Consider the following 14649-nt stretch of genomic DNA (forward strand, 5'->3'; position numbering starts at 1 on the left):
TATTAAAATATTAAAATTTCGAGAATATAAACCTTAAATACACTGTCTTCCAATTTTTTCCCATAATTTTGTAAACTTTATTTCTTATTTTTCGAAGTTGGCCTCATAAACCGAAGGATTTTTCGAAAATCGATATTGATCTTATGGAAAGATCATAATTAATAAAAGTATCTAAGTTGCAAAAATGTTTTTTCGAGAGACTGAATCTTAAATAAAAAGTGATTTAGTCGTTTTTCGAAGTTGGTCTCAAAAACCGAAAGCTTTTTCTTCGAAATTGATCTAATGGAAAAATCATAATTTATTACAGTATCTAAAATGCCAAAAAGGTGATTTCCCCGTTTTTCGAAGTTAGCCCTAAAATCAAAAGATTTTTTTCGAAATTCGTAATTGAGCTTATGGAAAAATCACAATCAATTACAGTATCTAAGTTGCTAAAAAGGTTTTCGAGAGACTGAGTTTGAGGAAAAAAAGATTTTCGCGTTTTTCGAAATTGATCTCAAACATCGAAAGATTTTTCTTCGAAATTCGAAATTACTCTAATAGAAAAATCACAGTTAATTATTTTCATTCGACCAAACCAGTTGTTTTCGTGAGACTGAGTTTTAAGTAAAAAACGATTTACCCGTTTTTCGAAGTTAAAAATTGTTTTCTATGACATTCATCTTACAGAAAAATCAAAATTAATTACACTATCAAAGTTGCCAAAATGGTTTTTCAAGAGACTGAGTCTTAGTAAAAAGTGATTTTCCCCGTTTTTCGAAGTTGGCCTCAAGAACTGATAGATTTTTTTTTAAATTCGAAATTGTTTCTAGGGAAAAGTCACACTTAATTACAGTATCTAAGTTGTCAACTATGTGATTCTCCTGTTTTTCAAAGTTGGCCTTAAAAACCAAAATTTTTTTTTCGAAATTCGATATTGAATGTGAAGTAAAAAAATTATTTCCCGTTTTTCGAAGTTGGCCTCAAATACCGAAATATAACAATGGCTGAAACATGGTTTCATCAATTCACTCCGAAGTTTGAAAAACGAATAGGAAACGAGGAATAACTTTTACTTATTACATGGCGTTAAAGAACGTTTCTAGGACGACAACGCCGAAAAACGGCCGCATTTGCAGAAAAAGAAAGTGCTGTTTCACCAAGCCAGTGCACCGTAACACAAGTCCGTGAAAACCATAGCAAAGTTCATGTATTGGGTTTCAAGTTGCTTCCGCATGCACCGTATTCTCTAGATCTAGCCCCAGCGACTATTTCCTGTTCTCAGATCTCAAAAATACGATCTGGGAAGAAATTTCCATCAAATAAGGAGGTGATCGGCGAAATTGTGGTCTATTTTGAAGCAGAGGACAAATCGTCTACAAAAATGATATCGAAAAGTTGAAGAGTCGCCGATTTGAACTCAGATCATGTAAGAATTTAAAAGTCGAAAAGACTTAACCCAAAATTATAGCTTAACCCAACATCGTACATTTAACTGATCAGTATATGGACCAAAATGTATACATAATCATACGCAGAAGGTCGGCTCTATATAAGAGGAAGACATCCGAACTATTTTACGGTCCAAAAATCGTCAAATTGATAGAATTTCATAAAAAAAGAGTTGGGATTCTTTTCAAGTTCCCAATGTGGACCATGATGCCGGAGCAAACTAGTCACAGACGAATTGGTGTTGACTATTTTAAGTGTACGGTACAGAGACTTCCGTAGTATTACCGCACACGAACTCACGAACTTTTGTAACACCCGACACAAACACGCAACAGCCAGAAGATTGAAGACAATAGCGTCAATATAAGACGAGCAACCGACTATGCCGACGACGAGTGCATTCTGGATGGCACATTAATGCGCTTACGCCTTAACCCGCTTGCCACTTTACACCGCTTGCACGCACTTAGTCCGGCGTATATGGACTGCTGTTTCAGCTGTATTTGGTAGCCATTCAACTGTCATTACGCAACCGAACGCAGACCAAATGTGTTGCAACAACTTGCTGATACCATGAAGATAAAGCAGCTTCGTAGATCATAGCGCGCACAGCCGTCTATTATGGACTACAAAAACAACGGCAACGCTGGAAGCCTAAAAATTGCTAGGCACTAATAAGAATAACAACAACAGGAGACAAGAGAGCTTGCTGCTTTAGTAGAAACACGGTTTTAGGATAGTTGAGAGGAGTAAACGGGCAGCATAAGGTCCACGTGCAAGCTTTTGTCAGCGCTGCAGCAAGACTATTGACATTGCGCGCCATTGTTGCGGCCGGGATCTTAGTCCATTTGTATGTATATATTTTGCTTCATCTATGATTGCATACGGTTTGCAGGGCCTGGCTCCAAACTCCAGACCACACCGACCACCGTGCTTGGTACGGTCACTTAGTCTGTTTAATAAGATTATCGCATAAAGACAAATGTCATTCACGTTATTAGTGGCTAGGCTCTGGCTGGTCGGCGAGTAGGTGATTTAAAGCAAACACACACACACATATGTATGCCTGGAGCATACGTGAAAGCTTTCGCACACACAATTATAAGTCCTTGTGTACTTTAAACAATGGGCATGTGGTTGTCAGCGTCATCACCATCACTTGTGACAAGCAGATAAGCGTGCACTTTGCTTTTAATTGTATGCGTCAAAATGCGGCTGCTGTCGCTGCCACTACCCCACGTTTGCCGCATGAAAGCTATCGCATTAACATTCTGCTAAACTCATAGCTTTATTTGGTGCGCGCGGCATATATGATTGCGGCCTGGTGGCTGGATAACAGCCGCGATATTCCGCCATCTGCTCTCCCCTCTTGTGCATAACAATTCTCTAAGTTCTCAAAGAAATGTGGCTACGCCACGAAGCTTCTTGTGCTTCGCACTGGTTTGCGCGCTGCTTGTCTGCCCGGTCGAGGCCGTGTGATTTGTGGCTTTTTTGCCAAGTAAACATACGCGCGCGCGCCAAACAAAAGGTGACGTTTGACATTTGTGACCCTTACACCGCGCCCCTTCTTGTTATATCACGCGGTTTCCAATTCATCTCCAAGGCGTTGCATTGTGCTTTATTCAGGCGACGGCCTTGCGTGTGAGCAAATATGAAGGTCTCTATGAGAAATGCAAATGAGACGGTGTTTGTATGGAAATACAATGGAGAGTTTAGGAAAGAATGGTGGCACTTGATTTGGTGAAACAGGTCGGAACTTATTTGTAATAAGTCCGCTTGGGAACTTAAATTTTAAAATTAATTTTTTTATATTTTTTTTTGTTTGAGTGGCAAGTCGATGGGAAATCATGTGTTCAATACCCAAACTGCATTTCTGAGATAAACCACACCAAGTACAGTAATACGAATCACTAGAATACATTTAATCGAAAGCTCCTCAAAAAAGTTTCTTTATAAATATGAAAGTCACGAAAACTCGCACTTTTTACAGTGTCAATTTCAGATTCGAAAGCCAGTCAATTCTGTTGTTTATAGCTTTTCCAAATATTTTTTGAAATCGATCCAGTAAACATTTTCATCATCCGCTAATGATTTACAACTACAAGAATAAATATTTTCGTAATGGTGATATGTGTATGCAAATATACTGAAAGCTCCATTAAGCTTTCATATGGGAAACTTTCAGCAATATCTGTAGGTTGTTTGGATTCTGAGATATTGAATCTAGTCAAAAGGCGATGAGGCCTATTTCTGGCTCAATGGGTATATAAACAAGCAAAATTGCCGAATTTGGGACGAAGAGCAATCTGAAGAGACTTACGAGCTGCCATATCATCCAAAAAAAACAACGGTTTGGTGTGGTTTGTGGCCGGTGAAATCGTCGGACCATATTTCTTCAAAAACAATGTCGGTGTGAGCATAACCGTCAATGGTAACCGTTATCGCGCCATGATAACCGACCATTTGATAGCTGAAATTGAAGTCTGTAAACTCGGCGACATTTGGTTTCAACAAGACGGCGCCACTTTCCACACATCGCATCAATCAATGGATTTATTGAGATAACACTTCGGTGAACAGACAATTATAGATTTGGGTCCGTTCGATTGGCCACTAAGATCGTGTTATATCACACCGTTAGAGTTTTTCCTGTGTTAGATATGTAAAGTCTGAAGTCTATGCGGACAATTTCGCTTCGATTTAAGTATGCCTTAGAACAAAATATGATGATTGTCATTCGCCAGTTACCAGTCCAAATGCTCGAACGAGTCATCGAAAATTGGTCTCAACGGATGAACCATCTGAGACGTAATCTTCACAAAAGAAATGCCAAAGAATGTTCTTTCGAATTATATTAAACGTTCCTCTTTGAATTTGAAGTTTCTGTGAATTTTCTTTAAAAAGTATGGGAATAGATCACCACTTATATACTATACATAATTATGGATTTTTTGGATAAACAAATTAAGTTTTTCCAAACATATTCATAATCGTATGGTTCGTTTCGAATATGGAGCTTAGTTTTTTCTCATGAGTTTTGTTTCTAAATAATTAGTGATAGAACAATAAAGAAGACTGATTTGTGAACAGACAAACTTGTAGCAAGGCATTTCAAAATAAAGCAAGAAGCTTACACACTATTCTACATATGTCTACATCTAACATTCGAAAGGGTTACTCAATGTTAAGAACACACGCCTTCAATTTGTCGAACATAATCAAAATCAATTATTAATCAGGAAATTGTATGTATTAAATGCTCGTACCAGAATTCAGTAAAGCGTAAGTAATTATAAACTAATGCTGATTTATAAAAATAATTTTACCATAAATGACCTTAGTTCAGGGATATTGTAAAAATGTTGATCGACTTAACAAGCACCACGCGTTTTACACTGCATATTTTTTGCTTACCTGTAAAGAGAGAAAAATAATGAATTTAGTATAAAAATCATTACAATTGTATTTGATTTAAATTAAGCTACATAATGTGAACTTTATAACTACCCCATACCCAAAGACAAGGAACTGTTGACCCTCCCCAGTAGTACTCTCATAACCAGGTTTCGATATGTGCTTCTTTTTACTTCGATTTCTGCAGATTTTTGGATCACATTTAATGATTTTCTTTCAAAAACGATTTTTGGTAAATAAACAGTTCAATATTATGACAGTTATGAACTCTAAAAAGATTTAAGCTTCTGTATTTTCCTCTTAACTCTACCACTATGCTGTTAACTAATATACAATGCTATAGCGAATTCAAAGAAAGTTAATTCTTTCACGTTATCCCACAAGCATGGTTTATTGAAAATTGAATGGTTAGCATAAACATCTAACCAAGAGAGTAAAACTTAAACATTTAAAACTAACCAACTGAACGAAATTTATTGAAACAGTAGGTTTTTAGTATTTAATACTACGAAGTAAACTCGAGTTTAATGAAACAATGATTTTTTTGTATTTAACAATACGAAATAAACTCGAGTTCATTGTATAATTTTGTATATAGCATTTAACTCCACCCAACTAATTCGAGTTTATCAAAACAAAGTGAATTAAAATTTTAGTGTTTATAGTTTAACATCACCCAGCAAACTCGAGTTGATCGAAATACTTATGTTTCGTCTTAACCACCGCCCAATAAACTCAAGTTTCTTAAAAATTAATTTTTTGTATCAAACGCCATTCCATAAACTGGAGTTTATTAAAAAAATTGGTGTTTCGTCTTAAACTCCACCCAACAAACTTGAGTTTATTAAAACAAAGTTGAATAAAAATTTAGTGTTTGGAGTTTAACATCTCCCGAAAAATTCGAGTATACTTCAGGTTTTAAGCACCGCCAAACAAAGTCAAGTTTATCAAAAATTAGTGTTTAAACGCCACTCAATAAAATTTAATAAATAAACTAGACTTTAGTGAAAAATTCGGTGTTTCGTCTTCAATACCACCCAACAAACTTGAGTTATTAAAATTTTGACATGTAACACCACCTAACAAACTTGAGTTCATTTAAAAACACAACGTCTACAGCTACTACCCAAAAAAAAATAGATTTTATACAAAATACTGTTTACTAGAGTTAAAAAAATAGTGTTTACCACTTAACACAGAATTTTGCTAACTAATTTGTATTTTTTTTATTTTTGTTTTTTGTGTTTTATGTAGTAAAGTGGGTTTAAAATGCCTTCACATCATATAGGGATCGTCATTCTCGTGAGTGGTTTTAAAATAATCCGTTCGTTTCGGTTCCTTGCCCAACTGTCGTGGTAACCAGCGTCAAGTTAATTGTCTCGCTTTCTATTGTCTCGAAATTTCCGGGGTCGGAGAGACGGCATACATGTCCCTTTTCTCGAAATATTCAATAAAGAAGAAGAAGAAGTACTATTCTACATACGAGGCTATTTGCTGCCGGTTTTCACCCTTGATTATCAATTTTTCTCCTTATTTTCTGCATTGCGTTGTCCAAGCTTATTTCCTGATGTACTTGTACTCTCTGCATCGCCCCATCTTAAAAAAAAGTATGAAAAACGTCACAAAGTGGTTCGTCTCCGTAAATACATTTAAGATTTTCGGTTTTTCACATATTGTACAGGTATTTACGGAAATACCCATGACCAAAGAGCATCTAGGTTAAGTAAGAATTTACCTAGCCGTGTTTCCTACTATGGCACATCGCCATATCTTTGATTAGTTTAGCGGTCCATCTTCCTTAGCGTTCCCTTGTCCATCGATCTTCCTTCAATACCCATACTTGACTTCTCTCCTTTGCGAGTAGAACCTTTGGTAAGACGCCGCTTATCACAAGTACTGCGGATTCGGATAACGTGAGTACGTCGATGCGACTCTTAGGGTTGCCGTCCTCTGTACCTTAGCAAGCACTTTCCGTCTTTCACAACTAATGTGTTAGCTTGTTTTGAGCTACCATTTAATAGTTATGACTATGTTGTGTCCATAAGCAGTCTCCTTCCACTTGCCAGCGGACCTTCGGTATTTGATATTAGTCTTTAAAGCGACAGTGTTATGTTGACCGATTCTTCAGCAGCATGTTGAAGTTGCGCCGAGTACGTTCATTTATTGTCTATTCTTATAACTTTTAACTTTTTTAATTTTTTTTTTCTTTTTATAAAACCCAATTAATAAATGTATTAAGTACTTTAAAGTCGTTAACCACGCACACGAAAGAGAGTAAGTTGAGCACATTTGCTTTAAATATCAAATAAAACTTAACTTGACTTGACTTGACTTAAAACTTTTTCTAGCAACCACTAAAGCTCCAAACTACCACAACGTAAATTTTACACAATCTTCTTTACAACTTTAAAGTACACCAAGGGCGACCTAATAGCTTGCCATATTAACGAGTTTAAATTTCATTTACGCCAAAAATTGGATATCTTAAAAAGTAAAATTGGCAATTGGCCGTATTTCATGGCCAGCCATAACTACGAAAACTTTATGCACACCATACACTTAGCCGGAGCTTTAAGTGTGTACTATACGAGCGTATATAGGAGGTGGGAATCTAAAAAGATTTGTTTTGTTGTTTTTATTGTGGCATGACATTTGAGATCGTGTTAACACTGGCAATGCTTGGTGTTTGCTACTTTTAGTTGAAATTGTTTTTATAGTTGTTGTTAGTTCAGGTTTTGGTTATACATGCATATGTAGTGGTTGTTGTAGTTTTTATTTGTAGTTGTTTTTCTTTATATCATGTAGTTGTTGTTTTTGTCGAAAATGTGGTTGTGTGTTTGGAGTTGTTTATTTGTTGTTGTACTGTTTGTTGCTGTATTATTTGTTGTTGTAGTATTTGTCCTTGTAGTATTTGTTGTTGTAGTGTACGTTTCGATGGAACTTGGTGTTATAGAATTTTTTGTTGTTGTGATAGTTGTTGTTGTGGAATTCGGTGTTGTAGTTTTTGTTTTTGTGGTAGTTGTTGTTGTAGTATTTGTAGTTGTGGTATTTGTTGTTGTAGTACTTGAAGCTGTAGTACTTTTTGTTGTTGTAGTAATTTTTTGTTGTTGTATTTGTTGTTGTAACATTTGTTGTTGTTGTATGAACACAACCAGCGCTGGTTAGAGCACCCAATGGTTTTAAAGGAGTCCTGAAGGTTAAACACACCAACTATTACGTTGAGTATGCTACACTAGGGTGTGCGGTATTCCCTAAATTGAGGTTTCTTGTAGCAAACGGCGGCTGAAGTTGTTTCAGCTTTTGCCCAAAAAATTTTACAAACAAAATCAGCTGTTATTATTTTCTATTTCTATTTATTTTCTTTTTCAACAGTGCCAAAATCATTTTACTTTCCCCATATATTTAGCTTGGAATTTTTTGGTATTTTGCATTAAGAAAAAAAAAGAAAATCAACAACTTTGGAAGCAGGCTATTATAACACAAAATTTTCCATTCTACAAAAAAGATTCTTAAAAGTTTTTTCATAAATATATTCCTTTAGAAGTTATACGGAGTTAAAGTTATACATCAAACGACCTGAGCATTCATACAAATGATTCACAAGAGTACATTCTAAGTTGCTCATACGTCATGGTGTACTATATGACTTTAGCATATTTCATGCATAACTTTAACTGCGTATAACTTTTTAAGGAGTCGTTTTGGGGAAAAAATGATTAAAACCTTTTTTGTAGAGCGTAAAATTTTATATCCGAATATTCCATTCCCAAACTTATAGGTTTATTTTCTTAGAGAGATATATCAAAAAAACCATGCTGTATACAAAAGGAAAGAAATATGACTCTTTGCACGAGTTTCAATTGAAAATAATAATTAACAACATTCTTGGGGCAAAAATTGAAATTTCAGTGACTTTTTCAAAACAACATTAACTTCGAAAATCATGAACACCTTAAAGCTACACCCACTCGCATACACACAAATATACATATATACATATGTATATATATATATATATATATATACATATATAGCGACACACATGCTTGTTCATTAACAATAAGTGTTTAATGAATTAAATAATTTCGCATACTCAAAACGGTCGTAAATGAACTTTTACCTTGGCTAACACACAAACATACACACACATATAAACAAATGTATATAACAGCACCTAGCGACGACACTACAAGGATAAATGACGATAATAAAAGCCGAAAAACGCAAGGATGCAAGTTGGCAGTCAGCAGTCGGCAGACAGTAGTGTGCAAGTCAAGAGCAGTCAGGAATTTCAATTCAATTCAAATTGCTTGCTTTTGTTCGACACTTACACAAACACACCCATACGTATATAAATAGGTAAGCGTGTTGGTGTAAAACGTTGGCTGCTACGCCGACAGCAATTTAGTGATTATTTCATTAAATAACTGGAAGAACTAGTTGCAAGGAATTTGTGTCACCAAACGAGCAGCCAAGCATACATCGAGCCAACGACGACTGTCTCTCACCCACAAATTAGGCTGGTCGGCGGAACGTAGCATAGATATATATTTTATAGCACAAAGCAGTATACAACATGCCATAAGCCACCGATCCACATAAGAATACATATATGTATGTACATAAAATATGTGCTACCCGCTTTACCCACCCACAATCCAAATGGTCTAAACGAAGCAGTGCAGCGTCGAACTTACGCCAAGTGTGTGTATGTATGTATGTTTGCTACCGGTTCAAGAGTTCAATGCAAGTACAACAAGCGTGTGAGCGCGCTTATGTGTGAGTGGTACAAGTGGTGGCACGTATGTATGACAAGCATTTGCCAGTGCATTAAAAATGAAAGAGATGAAGAAATTTTCTAATTAAATTAATTACCAGGAAAATAAGTTCCTTCATTATGTTACCGAGCCATAGAGATAGACGCGCGGCATTTGAAAGTGCAAGCAGCAACGGTGTTCTTAGAGAGCTGCCGAGACGACCTGCTTGTGCAGTCAATAGTCCGGCAAAAGTCACTGCAGGTGTACATATGGAGGGGTAAGTTAACGAAGTTCGACAAAAATTGGTGCTTCGAAAGCCAAGCGCGTTATTAGATCAGTTGGTGAAGATTAGAGGTAAAAAGAATGAGATAAGCTTCTTAAATTAAACTAGTTCGAGTATGAATTAATTTTATAAATCGTATGAGAATTACAGATGCAAGAAATGGAGATAAATGAAATGGTTAAGCAAGTGGAGTTTTATTTATTTTATCTTATGAATTGTATGAGAATTACAGAGCGAAAAATGTCAATAAATGAAATGTTCAAACAAGTGGAGTTTTATAAGCAGCATTTGTAAAGATCTGGTGAACTTGATCTCGTTTCTAAGAAGACTAATCCGGAGAAAAAAGCTTTAGAATGTCTTAATACAAATGTGGCTTTCTATAATCATTCTACAAACCTTAAAATTTGCTCTTTATATTCCCAAATCTCTTTGGTTGGACAGTACAGAGAGGAAGAGAGAGGAGCTAGCGGGTTTACATCTACCGCGTGTCAGATTACAAAGCCATCGAAGGAACGAGATATTTAGTAGACGGATTGGTAAGAGTGGTGTATGGCTATCATCTGAAAACGTGACCGAGCTTAGTTAACCCATGCCTTGTCGGTACGACGATCTGACAGAAGTATGGCAAAAGAAAAAAATCTGCCGGTTCGCAAAACTGCAAACAGTCAAGGGCAAAGCGATAAATCAGAAATATGCAGAGTTCCTGCGACTGTCGCTATAGTAAGCTTTCGATATTTTCAGCGTAAAAACAAGATATTATCTTTTAGCATGATCTAATATGAAACCGTAGCCGATGCAAAGAATTTCAGGGCCGATAATCTTAAGATTAGCATTTTAGTCAGATTTATTCTTAGAAGCTGTTGCAAAAGCATTTAATCACTCAGCTTTAACGTGAGCTTTGAGCATGATTAAAGCTTTCATTTCCAAACTAAAGTTTTTCTAATTTTACGTTTAAGTTTTTACGTAAACTTTAAACATGATTAAAACTTTCACATTCATCATCGCTATTTGGTCAACCGGACTGTTTTGAGAAAGCTGTTCATGAAAGCATATTGTCACTTACTGGTTTAACCTCTAGATTTTCTCACGCTAAGGCTCAACTATTTGACCAGTACAATAATTTTTCTGGATGTTATTAAACAACTTTTAGGCGAGCTTTAAGCATGATGAAATATTTCATTTCTTTACTAAATTTTTTTAAGCCCAACTGAACTTAAGGGAGCTTTAAGTATGATTGAAGCTTTAATTATTATTCTATACTTTCCTTCACTTTGTCAAGAAGCTTTTAGAAGAGCTTTAATATAATTATTTTGTCATATGAAAGCATAACATCACTTAGTGATCACGTCTCTAATACACCAGTTGTGGCAAATATATACTATATTTCGTGGCATTACAGAGAAGCTTTCACGCTTCGAGTTGCAATGAGCTTTAAGTGTGATTAAAGCTTTCATTTTATGGAATTTTTTTTTTTACCGAGAAGCTTACATTTTCACTGGAGTTGTTTGCTCAACCGCACCATTTCAGTAAGCTTTTATGAAAGCATAACATCACATACTGGTTAGGTCTCTAAAACATATGATTCTTGGATTTACAGAGAAACTTTCACGCTTCGAGTTTCAACGAACTTTAAGTATGATTAGAGCTTTCATTTCATGATTTTTTTTTTATTTTACCAAGAAGCGTTTATTTTCACCATTATTATTTGGTCCAACGGAGGAGGAGTTTCGCCAATGTTTCTATGGACACATTGTACTTGCCGCTTTATATTAAACATCTGAAGACTAATTATCGCAGCTTCATCGGCAAACTTTCACGAAAGTTGTATGTTTGATAAAAGTTTTGCCTTCTAAAGTTCAGCAATCTTGTTACTGACCAGTATTCTAATCTTCAAAAGAATTTGGTTTAAGTAATAAATTTTCGAAAAGCTTTCAACCTACTTTTCCCCCCAGCCACAAGTGTATTATGTCCATTACGGAGAAGATTTTCTGCTTCGACTTTCGACGAGCTTTAAGTATAATTAAAGCTTTCATTTTGTGCAAATATATTTAAAATTTTACGGAGAAGCTTTTATTTTCACCATTATTATTTGGTCCAATAGAGGAGGAGGAGGAGTTTCGACGATGTTTTGGTGGACACATCGTCCTTGCTGCTTTATATTAAACATCTGACGACTAATTATCGCAGCTTCACCGAAAAACTTTCGCGAAAGCTTTGTGTATCATAAAAGTTTGACTTTATAAAGTTCCGCAATGCTGTTAGTATCAAGTATATAATTATTTTACTGAAATTTACTGACCGGTATTCTCATCTTCAAAAGATTTCGTTTTAAATAAAGCTCAATATATTTTGAAGACTTCTTCGAAAGCTTTCATCCTACTTTTCCCCATTGCCACTAGTATATTATGTCCATTACATATGAATACATATTATTTCTCGTTTTAGCGATTCCAAGATTTTTTTGAGGTTCTCATACCTCTATTGGTCCCCTCCATCAAAGAGCAAGCACTTCCTAGTGCTGAACTATAGCTAAAAGTGTCAATAAGTGCGAATGACTGCTCATTAGTATGCGAACGTGTGTGAGAGTTAGCAAGAAAAAACGTTAACTTCTGTTGCACTGAAGATATAATACCCCTCACAAATAAAAAAATTTTCATGAAGGGCTTGGTTTTGATCGGGCAGTTTATATGGCAGCTATATACATATGTGCTGTAGTGGTCCGATATTGGTGATTCTAAAAAAATTAACAGCTCCTTGTAGAGTAAAGAATGTGTGTGAAATTTCATATTGATATCTCAGAAACTGACTGCCTAGGACTAGTTCACGCATATACATATGTAGGTAGACAGATAGACGATTGGCTCAGCTCGTCACGCAGATCCTTTAAATGCATATATATTTTTTAGGATCTCCAACATTTCTGTTTTGTCTGTAACGAACTTCATGACAATCTTAATCAATGCGGTTCAGGGTATAAAATATATATATATATATAAGAAAAGTACTCACAAGAGAATAAGTTTCAGCAGCGAGTGAGTATGAGAAACAAAAAATGACGGATAAAGAAAGCGAGGCGGCCGGGTCGCAGCTACATGGGAGTGATGCTGCTCCGGCTTTGGTGCATACACGCTGCCACCAATTCATATGAAAATGAGCTAAATGTGTCATGAAGTGCCGATTGCATAGCGCCACACTGACTAGCACTGAGCCACACACATGCCACTGAAAAGTGACTCTCGTCTAACACAAAACTATTTGACTAAGCGCGGCGAGAGAGAGGCGCAGCGAAGGTGGTCAGAATGGTAGGCATATGCAAGCTATGTGTGTGTAGTAGTAGTTAGGCTTAAATGTGTGGCACATAATATATATGTGTGTGTGTTTAACTCGCCACAACTGCCTAGCTAAAGTACACACATAAGTTCCGAAGCCCATTCACACATATTTACACATGTGTGGTCGCACTGTTAGGCATGCACTTCTGTCTATATGTGTGTATGTGTTTGTAGTATGTGTGAACTGCAGTTGCGCTAAAATATTTGCATTTCAGTCGCTTCGCGCATCGTTTCGCGTTGGCAAACTTTTCGCTAACTCATTTTATTTATATCCACTATTCTTTACTTTTTCCCTTTATTCTTGCGCAACTATTTGCATTTAGCGCTAACCGCCGGCTCACACTCTACATATGCGCACACATACACATACATACATGTATGTACATATCAGCACCTGGTTGGCATTGTTGTTGACACACTTGTGCCCGACAGCAATTTCTGCTCTGCTTAGTCTTACTTACCACATACTTTTGCATAAATTATGAACATTGCCACATTTGGCATAAAGCTTTCTTCTAGTGCCTAAGTCTTTTGTTGCTTCTATAGTTGTTGTTATTCCTTTTGTGTGAGTCTACGTAGCTTTGTGCCTGGCTGCTGGCCTTCGTTGTTATGGAGAATTTAGTTTGTAATCTTCATATGGCGCATTCGGAGAAGGCCTCAGACGAGAATGGCGGGGTTATAGGCTTTAAAACTACTTAAAGGTTTTCTATATACTGTCTGAACTTGCTATAAGTAGTACAGATATTCGAAAGAAATCTCTTACATTATCTAGATAGGCACAAAAATATCCTGAAGCCTTCTCGAGGTGATAGTCTGGGCCCCATACTCGCATAAAGTATAATAATTCAACCAAAAAGTCCCCGACCTGACACATAGATGGCGCCACTAAAATTAAATGCACATGATTTTCAGTTAGCCCTAACCTTCAAAAGGCGCGTGTATAAATTTGGCAGCTGCCGGATCATTAGTTTGAGAATTATATCATTTTCAGTTAAGCATCTCTTTTATTGAGAAAAAAATATAAGGAATATCAAAATTGGGTTTTGACGGAAAAAAGTACAGTTCGGCGTGACGAGTTTCCCGATCAAAGAAAATCAACCAGCAATTGAGACGAGAATGAGAATGATGAAAGACGGTGCCGGCAGTGAACGCCCAAAAGAGCTTATTATCGACGAAAACATCAAAAAAGTCCACAAAATAATTTTAGTTGACCGTAAAGTGAAGTTGTTTGAGATAGCAGGCACTCTAAAGATATCAACTGAACGTGCAGATCACATCATTCACAAATATTTGGGTATGAGAAAGCTCTGCGCAAAATAGGTGCGTGGAGCTCACTTTAAATCAAAAACAACGACGAGTTGAAGATTGGGAACAGTGTTTGTAGTTGCTCAAGCGTAATAAACACGAATTTTGCCGTCGATAGGTGATGATA

The 14649-nt window shown here is 36.2% G+C and overlaps 1 protein-coding gene across 7 annotated transcripts in view; it reads right to left on the reverse strand.

Moving 5' to 3' along the window:
• LOC126753357 (semaphorin-1A) overlaps positions 1-14649 on the reverse strand; it is a 505489-nt gene that overhangs the window by 395210 nt on the left and 95630 nt on the right. The gene's annotated exons all lie outside the window — the stretch shown is intronic.

This window comes from Bactrocera neohumeralis, chromosome 3 (genome assembly GCF_024586455.1).
Source record: "Bactrocera neohumeralis isolate Rockhampton chromosome 3, APGP_CSIRO_Bneo_wtdbg2-racon-allhic-juicebox.fasta_v2, whole genome shotgun sequence".
Lineage (NCBI taxonomy): Eukaryota > Metazoa > Arthropoda > Insecta > Diptera > Tephritidae > Bactrocera > Bactrocera neohumeralis.